Below are 25,138 nucleotides of genomic sequence, written 5' to 3'. Positions count from 1 at the left end.
AGGAACGATTATTCTTCTTTTCAGAAGTGGCACTGAGAGACCAGATTCGGGACATCAGGAGAACTTACTCATCGTCCCTTGGTTGTCATTGTTTTCAGGTCCCTGCAGTAGACAGAGATGGGATATACATAAAGTTCAGACACAGAAAAATAAGCCATAATCTGATACTAATAATTCCAGTTAAAAACCAAAAGGGTTGTGCTCAACATCTTTGGTTTTACACCAGTATCTTTTTCCTCTTATGCTGAAGCCTCTAGTGCCGATGACATCAAAGTCATTGTTACACCATATTTAGTGTAAGCAGCATGACACATGTGTGCACCTCTTCTGAATTTTATCTGGAGGGGTCCTAGAAGCCACTTTCACTCTTCACGTGGAGCTGAGTCAAGTCCCTGCTGCCTTCACTGCCATTGAAGACCAAAAGCCACCTGGTGGTGGAGAGCTCAAATCTCTCCTGTCACTTTGTACGTATTTCTTGTGTTTGTTCCTCTAGCCTCCATCTCCAGAGATTTCCTGTTGCAGTTGAGACAGGAAATCCTGTTGAATTTGCTAATCCTCACTGGAAGTGAGGAAGTCTTAGCTGTCCATGAATGACTTTGACCAATTAAAGAGAGGGAACAGTTTTATGCTTTCTTCTCACACTATCAAAGATTCAGTAGTTCTGTAACACCTTCTTTCATTTTTAACTTGTGTACTTTTTTCCCAGCTTTATTGAGATATTATATTATTGACATGTAACACAAATAAGTTTAAGGTGTGCAAAGTGAAGATTTGATACACGTATATGTTGTAAAATTATTACTGCAATAAAGTTACCACATCTCCAACCCTTCACACAATTACCATTTTATTTTGTGGTGATAACTTCTAAGATCTACTCTCCTAACAACATTCAAGTATGTGATATAGTTTTGTTGGTTACATGCTGCATTTTAGATGCCCAGAACTTATTCATCTTGTAACTGAACATCTGTACACTTTGATTAGCATCTTCCTGTTTCTCCTCACCCACGCCCTTGACAGTGACCATGCTGCTTTCTATTTTGTTGAGTTCAGCTTTTTTTAGGTTCCATATAAGTGAGAACATACAGTGTTTGTCTTTCTCTGACTTATATCACTTATCATAATGCCCTCAAGGTCCATCCATGTTGTCACAAATGGCAGGGCTTCCTTTCCATGGCTAAATACTATTCCAGTCCACACATATATGTAATATATAATATACTAGTATCCATGCATTATCTATGTGTAAAATATATGTTACATATGCATGTTACTTGTTTTTTACTTTTTTATTTTTATTAAAAATTTTTTAAGGTTTTATTATTTATTTTTGGGAGAGAGAGAGAGACAGAGCATGAGTGGGGAGGGGCAGTGAGAGAGAGAGAGGGAGACACAGAACCCAAAGCAGGCTCCAGGTTCTGAGCTATCAGCACAGATACTGATGCAGGGCTCAAACATTATCTCATCTGTGAGATAATGACCTGAGCTGAAGTCAGATGCTTAACTGACTGAGCCATCCAAGTGCCCCTTTTTACATGTTTTAGAAATACATTTATCCATTGGTGGACATTTAGGCTGTTTTCATGTCTTGGTTATGGTGAATAATACTACAGTGAACATAAGGGCACAGATATCTTTCAGGAGGTGATTCCATTTCTTTCGGAAATATACCCAGCAATGGGATTGGGGGATTATTTGGTAGTTTTATTTTTAATTGTCAGAGGAACCTCCATACTGTTTCCCATAGTGGCTGCACTAATTTACATTCTGACCAATGGTGTACAAAGGTTCGCATTTCTTCACATCCTCACCAGCACGTTATTCTTTTGTCTTTTTGATAATAGCCATTCTAATGGGTGTGAGGTAACATTCTCATCGTGGTTTTGATTTTCCTTTCCCATATGATTAGTGATGTTGAGCACATTTTCATGTACCTGTTGGCTATTTGTATGTCTTGGAAATGATACGCATTCAAGTACTTGGCCCATTGTTAATCACGTTGTTTTTCTTGCTGATGAGCTGTATGAGTTCTTTGTATATTTTGGGAAGAACTTCGTAAAAGTTATCAGATACATGGTTTGTAAGTATTTCCCACCATTCTATAGATTCCCTTTTAATTTTGTACACTGTTTCTTTTGCTGTGCAGAGATTTTTAGGTTGATGTAGTCTCACTTATTTTTGCTTCACAATAACTTCTTAAAGATGCCCTGTAGGACCAAGAAACTAACATGTCCTAAAGCCTAAAGGCTGGTATTGGAGTACATTCTCTTATATTGTCTCTCCTTTCTAACTTCACTCCTTGCCCATTCATTCTTGTTTTCTTAGGATTGTGCTCTGAGATTAAATGTTTACACAAAATCTTTTGCCTTAAGCTTTCTAGGAACTCAGTCTAAAACAATCTCCCAGTTGCTTAATCTTGCAAAGTATGTACAATAATTCCAAAATAATAATACCCAAATCTCTCTCAACAAAAACTATTGAAAAATCTTTTTGCAGTTCTTTTTGCCTCAGGACATGTCCCCCAAGGGATGAATAATTAAAATATGTGTTTTATATTCATTTGAAAAAATTCTCTATGTGCTTGTGTCCCAAGTTGATATTCAGTTAGACTCATGTGCTTGTTTTATATTTTAATTTAAAAATTAAGAAACAGCTTTTTATTGTAACCAATCCAACTATAAAACAAAGGTAATTATAGAAGTCAAGTTTCCATGCCTGTCCTCTCCCTTCTCTTTCTCTCCCCCTTGTCAAGGTGACTTTTGTTTATTTTGGATCAGTTTATTCCTTCATATCTTTTCAGCCCTTTGCTACTGGAAATAGTGTTTAGGTGGACATAAGCTAAGATTTTTTTTTTAGATTAGTGGTTCTTTTTTTTCATATTTATTTAGTTAGTTATTTTTCCATAATATTTTATTGTCAAATTGTTTTCCATACAACACCCAGTGCTCTTCCCCTTAAGTGCCCTCCACCATCACCACATAATGGTGAAAATCAAACAGAGAGACTGCTTGAATTTTTTACCATCCACTCATTCTCATGCTATAGTTGACTGATGACAAATATGCAAAGAAACAGGAACATTGAAAATATATGTTTTGAAAAAAGAAGGTTTTAGAAGCATATGCAGGGAGGAGGAATTATGACCCTCAATGCAGTGCTATCCATCATAAGATAGCATATACGGATGTCTATCATCTATCTATCTATTTACCTATCATCTATCATCTATATATCTATATATCTATTGTCTATCATTTATCATCTATCTATCTACCTACCTACCTACCTACGCATTATATATAATCTATCTATTGTCCATTTATCTATTATCTATCTATCTATCTATCATCTATCATCTATATATCTATATATCATCTATCATTTATCATCTATCTAACTACCTACCTACCTATTATCTATCATCCATTTATCTATTATCTATCTATCATATGTCATTATCTAGTTATCTATCTATCTATCTATCTATCTATCTATCTATCTATCATCTATCTACCATCTATGAGAAAGACCCTAAAGGTACACATTAGACATATAAAATCATACCAAGGTGATGTCCAAAGAAAGGAAAAAGGGCCTGGAATTGAGAATAATAATCAAAAGGGGCTTAAAATATATGTTCTTATTTTTTGCATCATAAAAATGATTATAATGAAGAGCTCAGAACCATAGCTAGAAACTCTGTCTTATCATAAGAGTGACGTGGGCGAGGGGACATTCATGCCAGAGAAATGACCGTGTGGATCTGCCGAGCGGCCCCTCAAAATCGGTGGTGCGTGTCTGATGCTGTGGGAAGTCCCAACAATAGCAGAAACTTCAGTAAAACTATCCTACATCACCGCTGCTCTGCACTGACGTCTCGGGCATTCACGGGATGGGCTTGTGAATGTTAGTGCTCCCCTTCTTCAGTGGATGCAGTGGCTGAACTACCGTACTTCCAGAGTCAGTTAAAGTGTCTACTGTCTTCTTGAAAGTCACCCAAAACTAAAAGGATAATAAGAAATACAAGTTCACACGTCACATGTCCACATAATGAAGAAAGAAAGAAAATAGAAGCCTAATAAAAGCAAACTAAATATCAACCAAAAGTCAAACCAAATCATGGAGAAAGACCTGTTGAAAGGCCAGTTTATTTGTCTCCCAGAACCCCCAAAAGGTTCTGGCATTGTGGTCACTGAGTATTACAGAAGGTTAGAGTAAAGTACAAAAAAGTTTCATGAAATAAATGGAGCATGTACAAAGATTTAGTTGTATAGTTCAAGAATATTTTTAAAAAGGCAGTTTCTAAATCCAAGAAAACTGAAAATATTAAGAACATGCCACATACTATTCTAAGGACTCATATTTAATTTTTTTTAACATTTTGTATTTGTTTTGAGAAAGACTGAGTGGAGGGGCAGCAGAGAGTTGAGCAAGAATCCCAAGCAGGCTCTGCACTGACAGTGGGCTTGATCTCATGAACCTGACCTGAAACCAAGAGTCAGAGGCTTAATCAACTGAGCTACCCAAGTGCCCCTTGGATTCACAGTTTTTAACTTCAACTAATGTCAGTCTGAGGTTTTCTTTTCATATAAGGTCTTTCCCTCTCCCAAACTACACATAATTTGGCAAGTTTGCACTGTAGGGACCAAGAGCAGGCTGCCTCAAAGTCTGGCATACTGATTATTTTAAATAAAAGTTACTCAAGAGATTGTCCGTGTCTGTACAAGAAGGACCCTCAGACCCTCCTCCATCCTTGTGCAAGAAGGAAATGTCTCCCACATGAGAAGTGGCCACCCTGCACCAGGGGGAAGAGGTATGCTTATCGCCAGAGATAAGAAATTCAGGGCCAAGAAGGCTGGAGAAATAACGCTTGTTACTTTTTACCAATTTACTACCACAGCCTAAATCCTGTTTACAATTCCTTACCAATTGAAGCTCCAAAAATTAAGATTTCTTTGTCCTGTCAGTTCCTTACAGATGTATTTTCTCTTTGTTTAAATTATTTTTATGTTTTTAATTTATTTTTGAGAGACAGAGAGACAGCACGAGCAGGGGAGGGTCAGAGAGAGAGGGAGATACAGAATCCAAAGCAGGTTCCAGGCTCTGAATTGTCAGCACAGAGCCCGACACGGGGCTGGAACCCACGAACTGTGAGATTGTGACCTGAGCCAAAGCCAAATGTTTAACCGACTAAGCCACTCAAGCGGCCCTCCCTTTATTTAAAAAGTATAAGAACTGCCTGCCTGGGCCATTTCTTTATGTTTCAGTTTCATTATTGTGCGTCTAATAAAACTTTATTCTTTTCTCCTGTTAATCTGTTTTAGGTAAATGTAATTCTTAGTCCTGCTGGAAGACCTTGACAGGTGGAGAACTTTTCTTCCTCTTTGTGCCAATGCATATACTCATGTGACCATCACTACAATGGAGGTAATAAACGTATCTTTCACCTCCAGCAGGTTCCCTGTGTCCTTCCTTTTTTAAAAATGATTTTCTTAATTACATTTCTTTTTCTAGCTTACCTTATTATAAAAATATAGTACATAATATGTATAGCACACAAAATATGTGTGTTTTTTAATTGTTTTAAAATGTTTATTTTTGAGAGAGACAGAGAGCGTGAGCAGAGGAGGGGCAGAGAGAGAGGGAGACACAGAATCTGAAGCAGGCTCCGGGCTCTGAGTTGTCAGCACAGAGCCTGATGTGGGGCTTAAATCCACGAACTGCAAAGATCATGACCTGAGCCAAAGTCAGCCGCTCAATGGACTAAGCCACTCAGACAGGGCCCTGTGTTGTTTTTCAAATTAATTATTTTTAAATTTAAGTCCAAGTTAGTTAGCATATAGTGTAATAATTAATACTTTCAGGAGTGGAATTTGGTGATTCATCACTTACATCTGACACACTATGCTCATTCCAATGAGTGCCCCGCCTTAAAGCCTATCACCCATTTAGCCCACCCTTCCCCCGAAAATCCCCTCCATCAACCCTCTGTTTGTTCCCTTTATTTAAGAGTCGCTTATGGTTTGTCTCCATCTCTGTTTTTAACTTAGTGTTGCTTCCCTTCTAATTAACAAATTTTTAAGTGCACAATACCTTGTTAACTATAAGCACTATGTAGAGTAGCACATCGCTGGAAATCACTCATGTTGAATAACTATAACTTTATACCCATTCTTGTGATGTCTTAATCTGGTTTTGGAATCATGGTAATCCAAGTTAGGAAATGTTCCTTATTCCTCTTTAATTGGGAAGATTCTGTGTAATATAAGTATTAATTCTGACTCAGGTGATTGTGATGGTGTAGGTGTGTTTATTTTTGTATTTATCCTGCTGAAGCTTGGTTAAGAGTCTCAGAATTATGGCTTCTTCTTCCATTAATTTTGGAAAATGGCATTTTCCTCTTTATTTCTTCATATATTTCTTCTGTTCACTTCTCCGTCTTTTCCCCTTTCAGAAGTCTAATTACTTCCATGTTAGACTGTGCAGTATTGGTTCAGAGCTCTTTGATACATTTCCCCCCTACATTGTTTCTTTCCATATTTCAGTTTGGATAATTCTGTCTACCCTCAAGATTACTGATTTGTCCCTTTGATTGTCTAGTGGACTGGGTGAGCCCTTCTAAGGAATTCTTCATCTCTGATGTCAGGGTTTTCATTTTTAGCATTTACATTAGACATTTTCTCTGAGCTTCTGTCTGAGATTCCCCAGTTGTTCATACATTCTTTCCATCCCTTCTCACTGCATGCTTTAGCATTTAAAAAAGTTTTTTTAATCTTAATTTTTGAGAGAGAGGGACTGAGTGTGTGAGCGGGAGAAGAACAGAGAGAGAGGGAGACACAGAATCCGAAGCAGGCTCCAGGCTCTGAGATGTCAGCACAGAGCCTGATGCGGGGCTTGAACTCACAAACCGCGAGATAATGACCCCATCTGAAATCATTCGCTCTCCCTCTCTCTCTGCCCTTCCCCACCCGCACTGCCTCTGTCTCTCCAAAAATCAACTTAAATAAAATGCTAAATAAATGTCTATGAATAAATAATACAGCTGACTCAGCAGACAGAAATGGGAGTAAAAACTAGAAGGATGTTAAAAGACTGAAAAGTAATTGCCCCAGCGGGAAGGTGGAGGCAGTGAACCACTGAGTTCCCTGTTTCATCATAAGCCTTCTGTCATTATTTGCCTTTTGAATTCTTTGCAGGTGTTGCTTTGATCAGAATTATTTTTTAAGTATTATTATTTTTTTAAATAGCTGATGAAATTTTATTTTATTTTTTTATGTAAGAAGTTTTATTTGCTTTAGTGGAAAAAAGATGGTCACTACAAAACATTCAGGTGATTCAGAAACATCCAAAACGAGAAAAAAGAAGAAAATAAAAGAAAAAATTTTCCCAGGGACAAATGTGGTCAGCATCTGATAATGACCCTTTCCGTCAATGATCCATCCACAAAATTAAAATTAGGCGACTAAATACATTGGAAAATTATGTATGTGTGTATTATGTTATAACAGGTTTCCTTTTCTTTAAAATAATATTATGCATAGTTTTCCTTTTTAAAAAAGAATATATATTCTTATAAATATATATTTAAAAATATACTATACTAACTATACTAACATGTTTCTACATCTCAGAGTTTACCTCATTATTAGATAGAAATTAAAAAATGCAACCCAGGCATGGCGGGGTGGTGGTTAAAGGTTTTCCTCAAAAACACAAAGCTCATTCATGACAGAATCAGGACTAAAACTCAGATTTTCTGACTGTCAATTCTGTATTTTTATCAACTTATTCGGTTGTTTATAGTCTGAATTTTAAACAATTATTATTGGTTTTTTTGCAAGTTGGTATGATGGATTTTCTTTAGATTGTTACCTCTAGTGATAAATTGTCTCGAACCATATCTGGCTTTGTCATGTAATTAAACTTGAACAATATTTGAGAATTTCAAATAAGAGAAAAATATTATTAATGCAGACAAGGATCAGGAATGATGGGTCTTTAAAGGCTAGACTGTTATGAGTCCAGAATTAAGGACTAATTAGATTTTTAAAATAATTGAGCTAATCATGATCACAAGCTAGATTCAGATCCATATTTATTCAATATTTTTAGCAATGACTTTGATATATGAGAGTATCTACAACTTTTTCCACTTAGTAAATATCATCTGGGAAGGAAACATTTTAAAGATACAATAAGTGTTTAAATATCATTTCAGAAACCTTTAAAATGACCTGTTTATGTGTTCTGACCATGAAAGATTTTGATCATGTAAGTCAAACTAACAGAAGTTCAATTTTTTTCCAAAAGAAGAGAATTGAAAATGACTTTTTCCTTTTTTCTTTTTATTATTCATAAACATTTTATCATAATATATTTATAGTAAATACTACAACCTACATTTCACCTTCAATTTCAAAGGCTTAGCAGTATTAGAAATTGATGTTAGTAGCTTCAGCATGGGAAAAATGCAAATTTATCCATTTGTGGCTTATTATTGTGGTTATTAACAAATTGAGGAAAGAGTAGTGTTTTGGGAAAGAATTGTTCTCTGATATTTTATTGCACATATTGCTTTGTTTCAGTCTATTGCAATCTTCCCCCATTATTCCAAAAGAAAATGATAACATCACATATAATTGGAAATATTCTTGCTGTCCCTCCACATACTATGTCTTGACTGCGTCCAAAGAACACAACCAGAGTGGTGGCCCCATCCAGCCATCTGTAAGTCCAAGTGAAATCAATTCGCGTTGTAAGTAGTAGAAGGAAGTCCAACAAAGTTCAAAGGTCTAAGATTTTCCAGTGCCTTTGTTTTTAACCCCTAAATAATTTCTTATAATTTTTTGTATGTTCTGGCTTCTCTCATTTGCTGGTGCCCTGTTTGGTAATCCAGCTAAAGGATGTTAATTCCCTGTCTTTTGGGGGAGTGGGAAGGTGATCATTTTATATAGAGGGGGTCAGCTCTGGCCTCGGTGATTGACTCGCTCTGGTTTGCCCCAGGTTGTCTTGGTTTCTCAACTGCAAGTCTCGAAGCATGGAAGTCCTGTCGTTGGCAAACTGGTCATTTGATCCCTCAAGTTTGAAGTGGCCCATGCTCATTTTTCCATGGACTATCTAGAACATCTAGCAAAATTAGAACAGAATCTTGTTAAGGTTGTGCTTTCTGAAGAGTCACTTTACTAATGTGCTCAAACATTTTGTGAATGAATGGATCTTTCCTGCAAAACATGACCTTTTCTATCCATTGGCCAAAGATTGTGGATTCTTACTTTATTACATAAAGGTCCATTGCCTGTTGATACATGAACATTTCATTTCAGGCTATTTATCTTTCATTTATTCATTCATATGGATGAAGTTCAGCTTTCCCATTTTTATTTTCCAAAATAAAACTTCATCTCCATTCTTGTTTCATAAATTTGTTGCATTCAAGTAAACAACTGCTTTAGAAGATGGAAATTTTGCATTTTGATTCGCAAGTCTTACCTTTAATGACATTCTAAAACTTTAATACTAACATCTAGGTTTTGTTCTGTAGGAACATGGTGCTATTTTTAATTCTTACCCATAATTACCAGAATAGATTAAGGTCACATTTATATTCTTGGCAAAACATCATTTTATTGTATGATTAATGTTACAGGTGTTTTTGCTACAGTTCTTCACTGCTTATTTTAATCTAACCACCACTTTCTAATTTACTTAATGACACATCACATAATCATGGTTTGTTCTTAAATTAAACTTTCCCATTACATGCGAGCATAAATTATTGACACATCTATGAAGATGGAAGCGCAAAAACCAAGGAAAAAAGAGACAAAAAGCCATACAATGACCTGTTAATGATTGTTAATGCTACTTTTGCGCTGAGGTCTCAGGAATGATATCAGCATCACAGGTCTCTGCAAAATCCTGTCCTTCTTAGTCTGTCCTTTTCTTTCTATTTTCCTTGAGTAGGTGGTGTGACTCTCAAATCTTTGTTAAAATATTCTTCCATTCTCTTCTCAAAACATGGGAGCAGCCTCATATCTTAGCAGAGTGGTTTAGTACAGGGTCATTGGTAACTGGCCCACTAACTATGCATAAATATCCTCCTTCCTCCCTCCCTTCCTCATTTCCTGCCTTCTTTCCTTCCTCCCTTCCTTCCTGCCCTCTTTCCTTTTTTCTCCCTCTCTTCCTTCCATTTACTATTGAAGTGAGTACTTGTTGGTGAGCATGTTACACAAAGTGTGCATCTTTCCTTAAGTACCGGAAAGTTTCTTAGTCCACTCTGTGAGAAGCAAGTGTCTCCAATTCTGTTAAAGAGAAGCATTCTTCATTTAGCATGTTTCCTCTTCTGGCACAGTAACACTATCCCCATAGTTGTTTGGAAATTACGGTAAATACATTCACTCATTCATTTCATTGTTTCTGGTTCACCTCCTTGACTTTTCTCCAGGAGAGTATCCCACACTTTCCATCCTTCTCTTCACCTGTCCAGGCACCGGCCCGCCTTGTCTCCCATCCATCCTTGCTGAGTCTCAGTTGAGGACTGTGCCTCCCCCTTCACAGAGAAAGTGGACACCCTCCTACATGTATTTCCTTGCATATCAGCCTCTCCTTCCACAAGCTGCCTCCTAGTGCATCATTGCTCCCTTCTTATTTCAGATACCCATCAACAAAAACAACAGAAAGACCACATCACTGACTCCATCTCCTACATCTATCTGAGCAGGACTTCTCTCACTTATTTTTGTACCTTGGGGGTCATCACTGTCCTCAGAACATGGTAGGTGGTCCATCATTTCAGGGAATAAAGAAATGTTTTTGTTTTGTTTCTTTTGTTTTATTTAAATGTTTATTTCACTTTTGAGAGAAAGAAGAGAGAGAGAGAGGGAAGGAGGGAGAGAAAGAGAGAAAGTCAAGAGTGCAAGGGTAGGGGGAGAGGCAGAGAGAGAGGGAGAGAGAGAATCCCAAGCAGGCTCCATGCTGACAACAGCAAGCTTTGATGTGGGGCTCAAACTCACAAGCCTTGAACTCAAGAACTGAAAGATCATGAGATCATGATCTGAATCGAAAGTTGGCTGGCTCAACCAACTGAGCCACCTAGATGCCCCGGAAATGAAGAAGTAAATAAATAATAGTAGATGGTGTTAGAAAGTACTAGACATGAAAAAATCAATAGTAAAATTGCAGATAGAAATCATCTTGACCTCTAAACAGGTAAATTAAAGCAGCGGCTCTTGAAAAGGGTGTTGCAAGTCCTTAAATCAAGTGAAAAGATTAGGGGAATAAGAGACACAACATAGGGAAGTAGTCAATGACATTGTAGCGGCATTATGTGGTGACAGATGGAAGCTGCACTTGCAGTGAGCATAGCATGAAGTATAAACTTGCCTAATTGCTATGTTGTAACACCTGAAACTAATGGAACATTATATGTCAACTACACTAAAAAAAACCCTTAAAGATTATATTTGATATTGATCTCATAAATCCACAAACAACTGTCTGCTAACATACAACCTGACCTCAAGTGAATATCTGATTTTTGTGCTTTCAAACGAGTTACAGAGAGATTGGGGGCATAGTATTAGTTTTTAGTTTTTATAGGACTCAGATTAATCTCTACTTCGATTTAAGGACATGTGGGCCAGAGAGACTTTCAAATGTGATTGATGATTTCTATTTGCATTGATATTACCGTGAAATCACGCAGAATAAAAGTTGGTCACATTAAATTACTTAACAATTGTGTATGCATAATAAGTTTTTAAAACTTGTAATGTCTTTTTTTGTGCTGAGAAGGAGTTAGTGAAAATAATTAGTTCCTAAAATGCCTTTGAAATGTATTTCAATGGCATTAGTGAACTACAAAATTTTCTGCATTATATCCACTTATTTCAAGATAAAAAAGCTTTGCTAAATGACTATTATAAAAAAATGTGTTCATAACAAAATAATATGCCTTCATAAACAAATCAGATAATTCAGAAAGTATGAAAAAGGAAATGAAAATGACCCGTAATACGATGATCCAGAGACATCCACTGTTACTACATTCATATATGGTCTTTCCGCCATGTTTTACATACACCACTGGAAATATTTCACAAGTGTGGATTCATACTGTGTTCAGGATTCTGTAAATTTCCCCTTTTTTCTTTTAACAATATGCTGTGAGCAGATTTCCATGCTAATAAATGAGTTCTGTATCATCACTTTTAATGATGTCGAAGTATTCCATTAAGAGAAGCACAAAAAAAGTTATTCAATTAATTTCTTATGATTGGACCATTGAACTTTAAAATTTTTACATTCATCTAAAAATTTTGTGCAAAATATCAAAATACACTCATCTTTTTAAGCATTTGATAATTGCATTAGGAAAGATATCTGGAAGTAAAATCACAAATTTGAAGGGAATACACATATTGAAAGTTACCTATGTGTGTGTGTGTGTGTGTGTGTGTGTGTGTGTGTGTGTGGAGCCTAAGCATGGTGATTCCATCCAGTTAACTGGTCAAAGAATGGCATGTTATTCATTTTGGGTCAATGAACATAATAGAAGTCTTAAAATTGTTTCTTAACTATTAAAGCTGTTCATGAAGTAAAACTTTTCTCCTGTGTCTCGTCTTTATTGCTGATCTCTGGAACCATGCGGGCTTTAGGACCATGAGGAAACCAGCCAAAGAGGCGAGGTAAAAATGGGAAGAATATGACTTCTTGATTATGTCTACAAGCCGGCAAATTAATTCCACCTGCACTTGCCTTACCTCCATAGTTCTGTTATTTATTTAATAAATATCATTTATCCCAAATCAGTGATTCTCATAGTGTGAGACATTGAGGGGATCCTGACACCTTTTCAGAGAGTTTATGAATCAAAATTGTTTTTGGTTTGTCTACCAAGCAATTATTTTGTTTTAAATTATTTCATTTTATGTATTTTCTGGTAAATGTTTATTCATTCATTCATTTGTTAAGTTTATTTATTTATTTTTGAGAGAGAGAAAGTACAAGTGGGACAGAGGTAGAGAGAGAAGGAGAGAAGGAGAATCCCAAGTAGGCTCCACACTGTCAGCACAGAGCCTGATGCAGGGATTGAACTCAACCATGAGATCATGACCTGAGCCAAAATCAAGAGTCAGACGCTGGACTGACTGAGCCACCCAGGCACCTCAAGCAATTATTTTAGTCATGTAAACTGATTCCTGTGTTGAGGTAAAGTCAAACAACTCCCTGGAGAAAATATTAGTACTTTGTTACCAATATGCTTTGTGATTGGAGCAGAGCTTATTTTTCCTTTGAAATTCACACATGCGAGAGGCCACCTTTCATCTTGATATGACTCTGTGGTGTTATGCTTCCAAGACCTTTTTCTTTCTTGGAGAATGTTGACCCCCGAATGACGTCAATATTGGGGATTGTTTAAGCTTAGGTACTTTCATAACACCCATCTGCTTTCTTAAAATGTATATAATCACAACAGTAATATCTTAGGCTAGTCAGCAGAAAAGTGGTCAGTTTTGCCCCTAACACAATCAGCACGTTAGAGTGATAGCACATTTCTTTGCCCTGCTTCAGTTTCCTCACATCAGCAGGTGTATGTATGGATTCTCACGTGTTGTTTTCAAAGCTTCACATGATTCTACCTGAGTGATTATTTTCACGTGATTTTACTTCAAGAAAGTCTGTCCTTTCAAATTTACTTTTTACAAACAAGCATTCACAGCTAGAAACAATCACATCTTCCTTTCCTTTTTTTTTTCTTTTTGGTCCAAATAATATCTTGACTTCAGTATGAAACATTAAACTCATTTACTGAATACCATTGTTCTTTCCTTTATAAAAAGAAACATCTTCCTATTATACTAACATAGAGTAAAAACATCAGTTGACAGTTGAAAGCCTTAGAGTGGTTGGAAAAAAGTGAATTTATGACAGCATAAACTTTATATAGTTCATTCTGCTTTCATTTTAATCCCTTGCAAATGGTAGGGAATGCAGTTACTTAACAATGCCAATGAAAATAAAACTTTATACAAGATGATTATAGTTTGTTTTTAATAACAAAAAGGGTGAGTCTTGCACATGTCTCCTCGGGCACAGGAAGTCAGGAGTTATCCCTTTATTGATGGGAGCAGTCATTAAAGTTAAGAGGAGGCTGAGTTCACATTAACCAATGGACCTCAAACACAGTGTAAGAATGTCTTTTACATCTAAGAGTCTTGGGATGAATGGCCTGCATTGGGAAGGCGGTTCTGCTCCAAGACCAAGACCACCTTCTGCTATTTTGTTGTTTAGCTATCCCCTAAGTCATTCTCTTCATCTGCATAGGTGATGCTGGGTCAAAATTGTGTCTATTTCACTGAACAAAGGAGAAAAAGAAGAACTGTAAGGCAAGTGGTTTGTGCTTTTTAAAAATATATTTTTTAAGCTTATTTATTTATTTTGAGAGAGAGAGTGCAAGAGAGCAGAGGAGGGGCAGAGAGGGAGGGAGAGAGGGAATCCCAAGCAGGCTCTGCATCGTCAGTACAAAGCCCAATGCAGGGCTCGACCTCATAAACCATGGAATCATGCCCAGAACTGAACCCAAGAACTGAACCAACTGAGCCACCCAGGTAACCTAAGTGGCTTGTGTTCTAACTTGAAGAATACGCAGACATTGCAAACATCTCTTATACTCAGTCCCACTGGCTTTCACGCAATCATCTAACCACATCTAGCTTTGAGGAAGGTTGAGAAATGCTATCTCTACATTGGTAGCCTTAAACTTCATTTCTCTGGATGAAGGAGAGAATGAATTTGAGAGGACAATTAGCCATCTTTAACATGTCAACATTATAGGGTATTCAGTCTACTTTTCCCCCCATGCCTTGATTTCTCTCCAAAGAGCTCCAAATATCTCCACTACATTGAGGTGCATCTTTCATGTTTTCATTTTCTGAACATTTAACCTGCCTAGTGGATTGGATCACAATTGCTAAGAAATGTAGGAGACGCAAAGAATGAAAACGCAAGGGTCAGTCAATTTGGAAGGTTAGTTAGTGATCCTCATATCTAGGAGTTATCACACATATCCACACTCATACTACTGGTAGTCTTGCACTGCATGTGCAGAAACTCTTCCGTCAGGATCGCCTTGAACAACTCTCTGATGAGCCATTAACGAAAAGAGACTCCATGATCCACATGTCCCTGATGAAGCAGTCTGGGACACAAGTGTTACATATGTAGCAAAGACTCAGCTCAGACTATTACATACCAGGGGGAGATTTTAACCATACCTTGTATCAAAGTGTCATCCCAGTCAGAAAAAAATATGTAATTCCATATGAAATCTTCTCTTTTTCAAATCAATAATACCATTTAGAGTCTTGGGTTGATAAAGGAGTCTGGAATCATAAAATCACACCTCTGGGGAAGAGAAAAAAAATAAATGAAACAAGTTACTTATTTTCATGAGCAAGACCTAAAATGTAAATGACCATATTAAGATATGTAGGAAAACCATGACCCCATCAACAGTTTCATTGAGAAATCTTTCTAATAGGAGGTTGCTGGAATATTCTCTGAAACAGAGTTACTTTCCTTTTTTTTTTAAAATTTTTTAATGTTTATTTATTTTGAGAGAGAGAGAGAGAGAGAGAGAGAGAGAGAGACAGACCATGAGCAGAGAAGGGGCAGAGAGAGGGAGACACAGAATCGGAAGCAGGCTCTAGGATCCAGGCTGCCAGCACAGAGCCCAATGCAGGGCTTGAACCTGTGAGTAAGATCATGACCTGAGCCAAGGTCGGATGCTCAAAGGACTGAGCCACCCAGGTGCCCCAACAGAGTTACTTTCAAAAGAAGACAACTCTGAAAATCTAGCCTACTAGCTGGTCTTTTGCAGGGATATACCCTAACTTCTATCAGGGCTTGAGGTTTATACTAAAAGTTCCTCTGGCCTGAGAGTCTGGAGATTTGGCTCTGGGTAAGTGACCTTGGGCAAGTTCTTTGACCTCTTCCTTTCTATGGTGGCTGGGGAGGGAAGGGGCATAAATGGGATGAAGAAGAACTCAGTAGAAACATGGTTCCCTCACATTCTCTTCTCTTCCCTAGGTTTTTTGTGAATATCCCTTTTTCTTGTATTTGGGGTGGATTTTGCTTCACAGAAGAAAGACAGAGTCTAGGATTTGTGCCCAGCACCCAGTAAAAAAATTCTTTAATGTTTATTTATTTTTGAGAGAGAGCGAAAGAGAGAGCAAGTGTGAGCTTGGCGGGGCTAAGAGGGTCGGGACAAAGGATCCAAAGTGGGTTCCATGCCAACAGCAAAGAGCCCACAAACTGAGAGAGAGAGAGAGAAAGACAGACCATGAGCAGAGAAGGGCAGAGAGAGGGAGACACAGAATCGGAAGCAAATTCTAGGCTCTGGGCTGCCAGCACAGAGCCTAAAATGCAGGGCTTGAACCCGTGAGTAAGATTATGACCTGAGCCAAAGTTGGAAGCTCAACAGACTGAGCCACCCAGGTGCCCAGTAAAGTGCTGTGTGGGAGGAGTTTTAACATGTTGCATGATCTTTGGCAAATTACCCACTTTAAGTCTCAGTGTCCCTGAATGTAAAATGCAGAAAATAATAATTCTGACCTTGTGGACCTTGTGAGCATTAAGTGATGTAATCTATATACATAAAGTACTTGCGACAGTATTTGGCATTTAACAAGTATTCAATACATATTCTCATTATTATATGCCATTCATGTATTGGTAAATGTTTTCTAATGCCTTTGGTAATGATGAAGTGCTGTTTCAAAGCTGGAAAATGTATGACATTTCATACAGCAGTGCTATTAAGTAGCTCCTGGAGAATTAAAGCTGCATAAATGAAGTCAGACGCTCATTCTTCTCTGGGCGCAATTATAATAGATTAAAAGTATTTATGTGTGCTTGCAGTGACGAGGCGGCAGCCTTGCTTTGCGGGCGTGGGAAGTCGCTAGTCAGCCGGAGACATTTGGAACCCGCAGGGGCAGGGTGAGTCAAAGGACCCTGGTCTTCATCCCAGCCCCGCCACCACTGAATGAATCACTGGGGCACGTTACTCAGCCACCCGCTGTATCAGCTGCCTCATTTCTGAACAATATTCTGCTTGTAGAAATGACTCAGGAATGAAGTGAGGTAGCGTAAGGTGCCTGGCACAAAGCGGGGGTTCTACCTCATTTACTTTCCTTCTTCTCTCCCCACCTCCGTAGACCTGCCTCGTGGATGGATCGTTGCCTATTGAAAAATAATATTTGAATACCACCAAATGAGGCCTATTAAATCAATTTAATTGCAGAATTTTAAAAGTTTCTTACTTCAGAACTAGCTCAAGCTCTTTGTAGAAGTTTCACTTTGCTAATGCTTTATATGACTGAAATGTCCTAACCTTCTGAGGTTGGGGGTTTTGTTTTTATTTATTTTATGTATGCATTGAATTTAAGTAGGCTTCACGTCCAGCATGGAGCCCAATGCAGGGCTTGAACTCATGACCCTGAGATCCAACCCTAAGTTGAGATCAAACCCTGAGCTGAGACCAAGAGTCAGATGCTTAACCAACTGAGCCACCCAGGTGCCCAGGTTTTATTTTTAACATACACAGTGGTGAGTCTCACCCTGATATAAATGTAAGCAATTCACTCTTTTAAAAGAAGAATAGAAGAGTTTTCTATTGCTAGGAAATTCCTGAGGTTGCTTTCACATCATATTTGTGGTCTGTGACACTGAACTTTTGGTTCCAGGTGTTCCTGGTCTCCTTGGCCGGACCTGGCCATCGCATATCTGTGTCTTCCTGGTGATTCAGTAGTTTTCTCTGGACCCCTCTCCCTGGCCCCACAGGGTCATAACCCCCTTTCTTGAATCCTTAAAGATCATGCTAATGTAAGATCAGCATGAAGTTAGCTGTGGATAAGCCTTTACTGAATACCTGAGGGTGGTCATTGGCAGAGCCTCACATTATACGATAGAAAAATCATTAGCTATTGTTTCTAAGGTGCAGAAATTGAACTGCAACACAGACAGATCATTAATTTCCACCATGTCCATTCCTCAGGTCTCGCCTACTTCTGGTTACTATGGGGTTCATGCAGATCCCCCTTCCGTTTTTGTCTCATCAGTTCCCCACTGTCGACTCCTCTCTCTCCAGCAACCCTCCCCATCCCCAAATCTTTTTTTCCCGAAATTAACATCTTGAGGTCAAAAAGACACTCTTTTCCCTTTTGTTAAACTTAATTTTGTGGTGCAGTTGAGGCCGCTGTGTTCTCACTTCTGCATTCTAGACTGAGCAGCAGGGTCCAACCTCCGCACCTGCAGCACCTGTTCACAAGACAGTCCCCGGACACAGCCTGCTAGCTGTCGGGGCGCGCACGCTCTCGGACACGCATACTCCACTTGGAGTGCAGCACTCTTCGTATTGGACAATATGCCTTCAGCACATTCGATACTTTCACATATCATTGTTTAACCAACGTTTTAAATCTGTTCTGTGCCAAAACCGATTAATAAAGATTTTTTTTTAACATTTTGAAAGTTTAAGTATCTTGCTCAAGGTTGAACACTCCTAAATAGGAGGCCCTACAATTAAACGTTGCTGTTTGATGCCAAGCCCTTCCCCGCGCTGTGTCTCATGCATTTTTCATCACAATGGCCTAAGACAGAGCAATTCCCAATAAGTAGCAAACATAGGTAGCAAATATCCTTAACAAAATCAAATAACTACCTTCAAGTAATTGCTACTCCTCTTTTAAAATGTTCATAAGGAATTATGGAAATACAAGATTGGACTTTTGTATCCATGTAAAAGAACACTTTGGTTTCAAAAACTGTGTAAATCTGATTTCTGTCACATCTGTAATCCAAAAATCCCCAAGACCCAAGATGATCTCACAGAGGTGCAAATGAAATAGATGTTTCATTGTTTATGAAATGCTCGGTGTAAATGTTGGCAGTCAATGCAGATGATGGGAGAATGCATTTCCTGGTGCCTCCCCCAAACTGCCAACGAGATGAGAATCCTTAATTCTCAGCGCCCCTGCGAGGCAAGCGATTTATAGCCCAGAAATCAAACCCATAAGGGAAATGTGCAGAATCTAGGCGTGGTCAGGACTGATCTCAAGTCTGGTTGGCAAGTCAAATCTAATTTTTGACTGCAGGTGATATCGGGAGGATTCTGCTTATTTATTTCCACTGGAACCCTACCCTCCACCTTGTCCCCATCATGATGGCCTCGTGGGATACTTATACCACCATCCACAGAACTATAGTAATTCTGGATTCTAATTTGCCACTGATGCCTTTAGCGTATTAACTATAATTGGTTCATGTCCAGAGAGCCTCAATAGAAATTGCATTATTTGGGGCAATAAATTTTGTACTCACATATTTCAGTACACTGTCTAAAATACATAATGCATCATTAGACGAATAGACTAACAACTTTTTCAATCTAATTATTTAATAGTTGTTTTCCAGATAATTTTGTTACAGCTTAAACATTTTTCTATTTGGCCAACCACAAAGAGAGGATACTGGGGGAAAACCACTTTGTAGAATGGCGGAGAATTCATTAACATTCTCCAAATAATTTTCTCATAGAAGCAATTTTTCATAGTGCAATGGTACAACCAGCACTCACTGATGAGATCTCGCAGCATCTTGATTAACGTTTCAGTCCAGAATCTTCCTAATCAACAGCTGCTAGAAAATGTAAAACGAAACCCAGATTAATAACTGCCTAGATTTCTGACGTATGCACTCAGTTGCACACACATTTCTACCCTCACTTTGTGGAAGTAAAAATAGGTTGGTATACTGAACCTAATGGTCACAAAGCAATAACGAGAATTGCTTTCTCATCTGGTCTGGCATAGAAGAAACCCACAAAACAATGCATTCACTGACCCACAGGTGCGCGGCCTACACCATAACAAAGAAACATTATTCCCTAGACTCTTTCTAGTGGTATCATCATTTGTGCTGAGACACAAAGAAGTAAACACATGCCCAGTGCTGGCATCGCTTTTGTGTTCCCCTGACTTGGAAGCCTGAATTGGGTCAGAGAGGAGTCAAGTGAGAGGGGGTTGTAGGCCAATTTTAGCTGTCAGCTGATATATTGAGAAAGAGGAAAGGAGAAAATAACTGGAGACAGTGTTTCAAGGTTATGATGAAGATATTCCTAGAAGATTCTATCATATTTCCTTTTAAACTTATTTTCCATATAAATTGGATTGTTTTATGACCGGGAAGCCAAGGAAAGGATTTTTCTTTTTATGAGAGGGAAGAATCTTTGTTTTCATTTCTCCCGCCTCTGAATGGTTTATATTTTAGATGTTGTTGACAACCCAATGGGCTTTATTGCTTCATTTGAAAAGTTGTAAAAGAACAGCCTCACAGCTCTCAAGATTACCTCCTTTTACAATGGTGAACCCGGCAAAATGTCAACTGAAATTGTTAAATTTAATAATTTAATCTAATTTTATATCATGACCATTAGGTAAGCCAAGTCTAGTATTTGATCACTGAGAAGCCAAGAAAATCTGAGGGCCACTGCCATGGAATTTGATGACCGTCCAGAGAAAAGATTAAACATGACCATTGATTCTATAGATGCTCATGTTTACTTTCTGTGTTCCTTTCTCTCCACAGTTTTCGAATTCTGAAGACTATAAACTGCAGCAATCTTTTCATTATGTAAATCATATTCTAGGTATTGTGTCCCAGTGGGTACAAACAAGTTCACAATTCCAATAATATTCCCATCATGAGAATGGAGGCCATACATGACCTCAATAAGTCGTAGGCCTTCTCCGGAGCAAACGAGGATTCCTCTGAGTTTCCTGGGGTCTGCCTCTTGTGTATTTAGTCCCACATGACTGTCCCTTTATCAGATTTCCTTGTTCCACGTTGATCATCTACCAATTCTTCCCCCATGCAGCATAACTGACTCAGTGCTTACACAGCACCTGAGGAATAACCCTTGAATTGTCTTGGCTCCTCACTCTCCAGTCCAATCTATCACCAATCTCTACTGACTCTTGCACACCCCCTACCAGAACTGTGACCTCTCAGCCAGTTTTGTATGCTTTAGCTAACCTCCCGCAGCTGGAGTGTTTGCCTCTGTAAATCTGAGGGCTTTCCCCGAACACAGAAAGCCACTCTGGCCCCACTTGAAGTAGTTGGAGGTCCTGGGGGATTATCACTGCCCTCTATCCCTCTTCCCTACCACCCATTCAGCAGTCCTCAATCAATGGCTCTCAGGGACTGGTGTATAAATACTCCAGATCCCTGATTCCTCGGGTGGAACGACTCTTGAAATGCCTTCTAAAGTTTCCTCATGAGAGTAAGCTCGGGTTGCCTGTTGTCACAGTTGACTTAATACCATCCGTTACCCCTCGCCTTCCTTTCCTGTTTTCCTTACCCACACTGGCTTGTGAGCTTTGAACCTTCTAAAGAACTACTTGGTTCTTGTCTTAAAGTGTAGTTTGGGGGACACACTGTGAAAACCACATTCAAAATAAATCCCAACTACAAGATTCCCCTTCATCTCTTTTGCTGTCACTCTGGTACTGCCCTGCTGATAGCGAGACCCCCCCCAAAGTGATATCAGCCCTAAGGCCACCACTTATCTGCAAGTCATCCTCTTCCCAGCTGGTGGAGTAGGTGTTGCAATAAAAATATCCACTCATTCAATTAATTCACAATTTGTAAAAAAGTGCCTAACTATGAATACCTAACAAAAATGAGGAAAACAGAGAGCTTGAACAGTAGTAAGGAGGGCGATTCTTCCATATGGGTCATGCATGACGTGGGTCGAATTTATTCTTAGAGCCTTAATCAGAATATTCTAGTTAATCAATCATATCATCTACCAATAATGGAATTTGCATCTTCCTCACCAATATATATATAGTTGTTCTATCAAGTATTACCACGTACCCCAATGATTATTCCATACAATAAATTGATGTGTTATATTACTTCAGGTTTTGTTTCATACTTAATTATAGGTTCCTCATTTAATTACAAATCAAAGACACTGATCTGGCCTCTCAAGAGAGAGGACTTATACATTTTTTAAAACATACAGATCAGTCTTCCAAATTAATTAATTCCAAATGTTCTTCTCTTGTCCCTGAATGTGACAACAATGCTTCTACTCTTTCAACACTTAGGTCCAAAACTGCCTTTTGTCACTTGTATATATAATATAGGAAGGGATAAAACTCATCACAAAGATCCAGTTCTTACATATTCTACTAAGAAATGCTAACTAGGAACTGGTTCTTATCCTTCTATTATTTACTTATACATCTAGCAAGATATACTAACTCATTTTCTGAGTTATCTATCTTTGCATTCAGGGAATGAACCCCATCTGGTCATGGTATAGTTTCCATGTAATTCTCTGCATAGTTATTTAAATTTTAAGATGGTGGCTTTCAAAGGATACTAAACACTGAATGGAGGTGCCCCAGGAGTCCCAGCAGGGAGGAAAGAAGTGCACAGAGGAGTAAAACTTTACCCATTCTACCCACTTTCTTCAATTGATGCTTCTCTGCTTTCATCTGTCTCAAATATTGCATTTTTGTATTTGGGGCATCTACAAAATATTTGAAAACTTGTTCACTACTGTGGGAGGCACCATTCATTTCCCACACTGAAAGCTGTTTGCTTCATTAGTCTTGGATTCCAGAACTTCACTTTTGCACTGGCATCACTGGGCAATGTCCACAGACAAAAGAGATGAATCATGATTGGGCTAAATGAACCAGGGCACTCCATCCTACTTTGCAAGTAATTGGGATCGGTGCAGCCAAATGACCCAGGTATTGTCAAGGAGATACAAAAGGGACGGATGTCTTCTGGGGTTCTTCTGTGAGAGATTTTCTGCCCTAGTACAAAAAGGGGATTGTAAGGAGAGGGAGCTTTGTCCGCCCACCTTCCAGTGCTTTGTCCTCACCTTCCAGTGTTGGGTCCACCACATGAAGATGGTGTGTCTCAGCTAACATGAGGAGAAGGTGAACGTGAGGTGAAGGTGAATAGAAGAAACTCAGAGTTATGCATCACTGATTTTTCAGTGGACCTTGACTTTGTCCTTAGTTGGGAATTATTACCCTGTGACTGTCATTCAGTCCATGTTATTCAAGTAGCCAAAGGTCACACAACTGGCACATCTGTTAAGAAATAAGTTAAAATCCCTGTTCTGAGCTATTGTTTTTTCCTTCATACATGAGGTGCCCAAGATTAGCAACTGCTCTTCAGCAGTTCTCCTTAAGGATGAGTTTCTGGCCAATGGCCGTTCCAGTGGGTCTATCCCGAGCTACTCTAGGGTCCTATTTGTTCTCTGTTTGCTATAATTCAACTAATAACGAAGGCTCATAATCTGGCCTCCTGGTAAGATTATTTTAAGTAGGAAATATTTCTCTCAAGTGACTAATAATTAAAGGAGGGCAGAATTATTAGTTTTGCTTTTTCCACTTAGTATTTAAGGTACAGGGAAGCTATTTAAGATCAGTTTTGTATTAAAAAGCTTGCCCGCATTATGGATGGGTCTTTGTTCAGAGAAAAGAGCAATCATGTGCATTAGGATGAGCTGCCTTATCTGATTTAAGGAAACAATAATTTGTGAAATGTAATGTACTTTCTAGGTCACGTTCCAGAAACTGGCTATTCTGGCAGGAGATTATTACAGAATCCTAAGAGCACTGAAGGTCTCCCTTGGAAAAAGTAAAGGAAGGGGCTCCTGCGTGGCTCAGTTGGTAGAGCCTCCGGCTTCAGCTCAGGTCATGATCTTGCGGTTAGTGGGTTCGAGCCTTGCGTCAGGCTCTGTGCTGACAACTAGCTCAGAGCCTGGAGCCTGTCTTCAGATTCTGTGTCTCCATCTCTCTCTGACCCTCCCCTGCTCATGCTGTCTCTCTCTCTCTCTCAAAAATAAATAAAACATTTAAAAAAATAAAAAAAAATTAAAAAGTAAAGGAAAAACTTTCTGTAAACTGAAATACCAGAGATAGATTCTAAGAAAGAACGGATGTTTTCTTTCATACATTGTGGGGTTCCTAAGGCTTTGATGTGTGTTATTTCCGTTTCATTTCTTGATTTTTATTTTTACTTTTTTCTTTTCAAGTTGACTTAGCTTTTCTGTTTGTTTGTTTTTGTTTTTTTCCAAAGCCCTTATGGATAGAATTAGAAAATTGTCATTGTTAGTAAGTGACACACCATTTCAATTGACATTCAGGTCACAGGACCAAGGCTGGAGAGACTCAAAAATTCCTGGCACATGGTATACGATGTGAATCCCGTGTAAAATTAAATTGTGGGAGAAAGAAACCTAGACCAGAAGAACTGGGGCAGAATGAAATCACAGTGGAAATGGATCCAAGATGTAAAGAAACAACAGGCCACTCCAAGAAGCAGCTGCACACACTTTATGATGTACATGCGCAGTGCGTTGCCCTGAGGGCGCAGCCCAGACCTGCTCCCGGGGGTCGTGGTGAGAGCCCCAGGGGTCCGCTGGGAGCCCCTACTGCGCTCATGCTGAAACCCGCCTTCCCCTGGGCTGTCCCCGGGCCACGGGTCACTGGTGAACGCGCAGGCCCAGCACGGACCTCCTCTCAGGGATGACTTCCTCTCAAGAGCTTACCATTAGCATGCCCGAACTTTCTTACAGTGACACCCTCCGTCTGAGACCCTTGACCTCGCCTCCTTCCTTCCCCTCCCCTTCATGGGGGTCAGGATTGCGTCGCTCTCTGGGGACCCCACCTGCCCCCTCAGGTCCTCATCCTCGTCCTTTCCGGCGGTTCTGCCAACACATCTTATGTGTGCTGAGTCTTGTCTTGGCGTTTAGAGGAGCTGGACTGAGGCCCGACGCACGGATTCATGCATTACATGAACATGATAACACGAAGCAGCATTGGCTGGCGAGAATTCTACCGCTGAAGCACCCATGCGATAAAGCAGCATTTGGGCAAGAGAAACCAGAAAATGATTAGTCCATTCCTTTCCACTGGTTTTTCACTAAAATGACAATATTTCACTGGTGATTAATTGTTGTTTAAAAATAGTTTTGAATTGTTTCTTATCCTTTTATTCTGATTTATGTTGTTACTGCTTATATAGTTCTTTCTTAAGCTTAATT

The 25,138-nt window shown here is 38.9% G+C and overlaps 1 long non-coding RNA gene across 1 annotated transcript; it reads left to right on the top strand.

Moving 5' to 3' along the window:
• Positions 1 to 355: 355 nt before the first annotated feature.
• Positions 356 to 12,759, top strand: LOC115286681. The gene is made up of 4 exons (XR_003906208.1): positions 356 to 464; positions 5,328 to 5,430; positions 10,657 to 10,777; positions 12,660 to 12,759. It is a non-coding gene; the product is annotated as an uncharacterized LOC115286681 (long non-coding RNA).
• The last annotated feature ends 12,379 nt before the right edge of the window (positions 12,760 to 25,138 follow it).

This window comes from Suricata suricatta, chromosome 3 (assembly GCF_006229205.1).
Source record: "Suricata suricatta isolate VVHF042 chromosome 3, meerkat_22Aug2017_6uvM2_HiC, whole genome shotgun sequence".
NCBI classification, from domain to species: domain Eukaryota; kingdom Metazoa; phylum Chordata; class Mammalia; order Carnivora; family Herpestidae; genus Suricata; species Suricata suricatta.
This window is presented reverse-complemented; position numbering and strand designations above follow the sequence as displayed.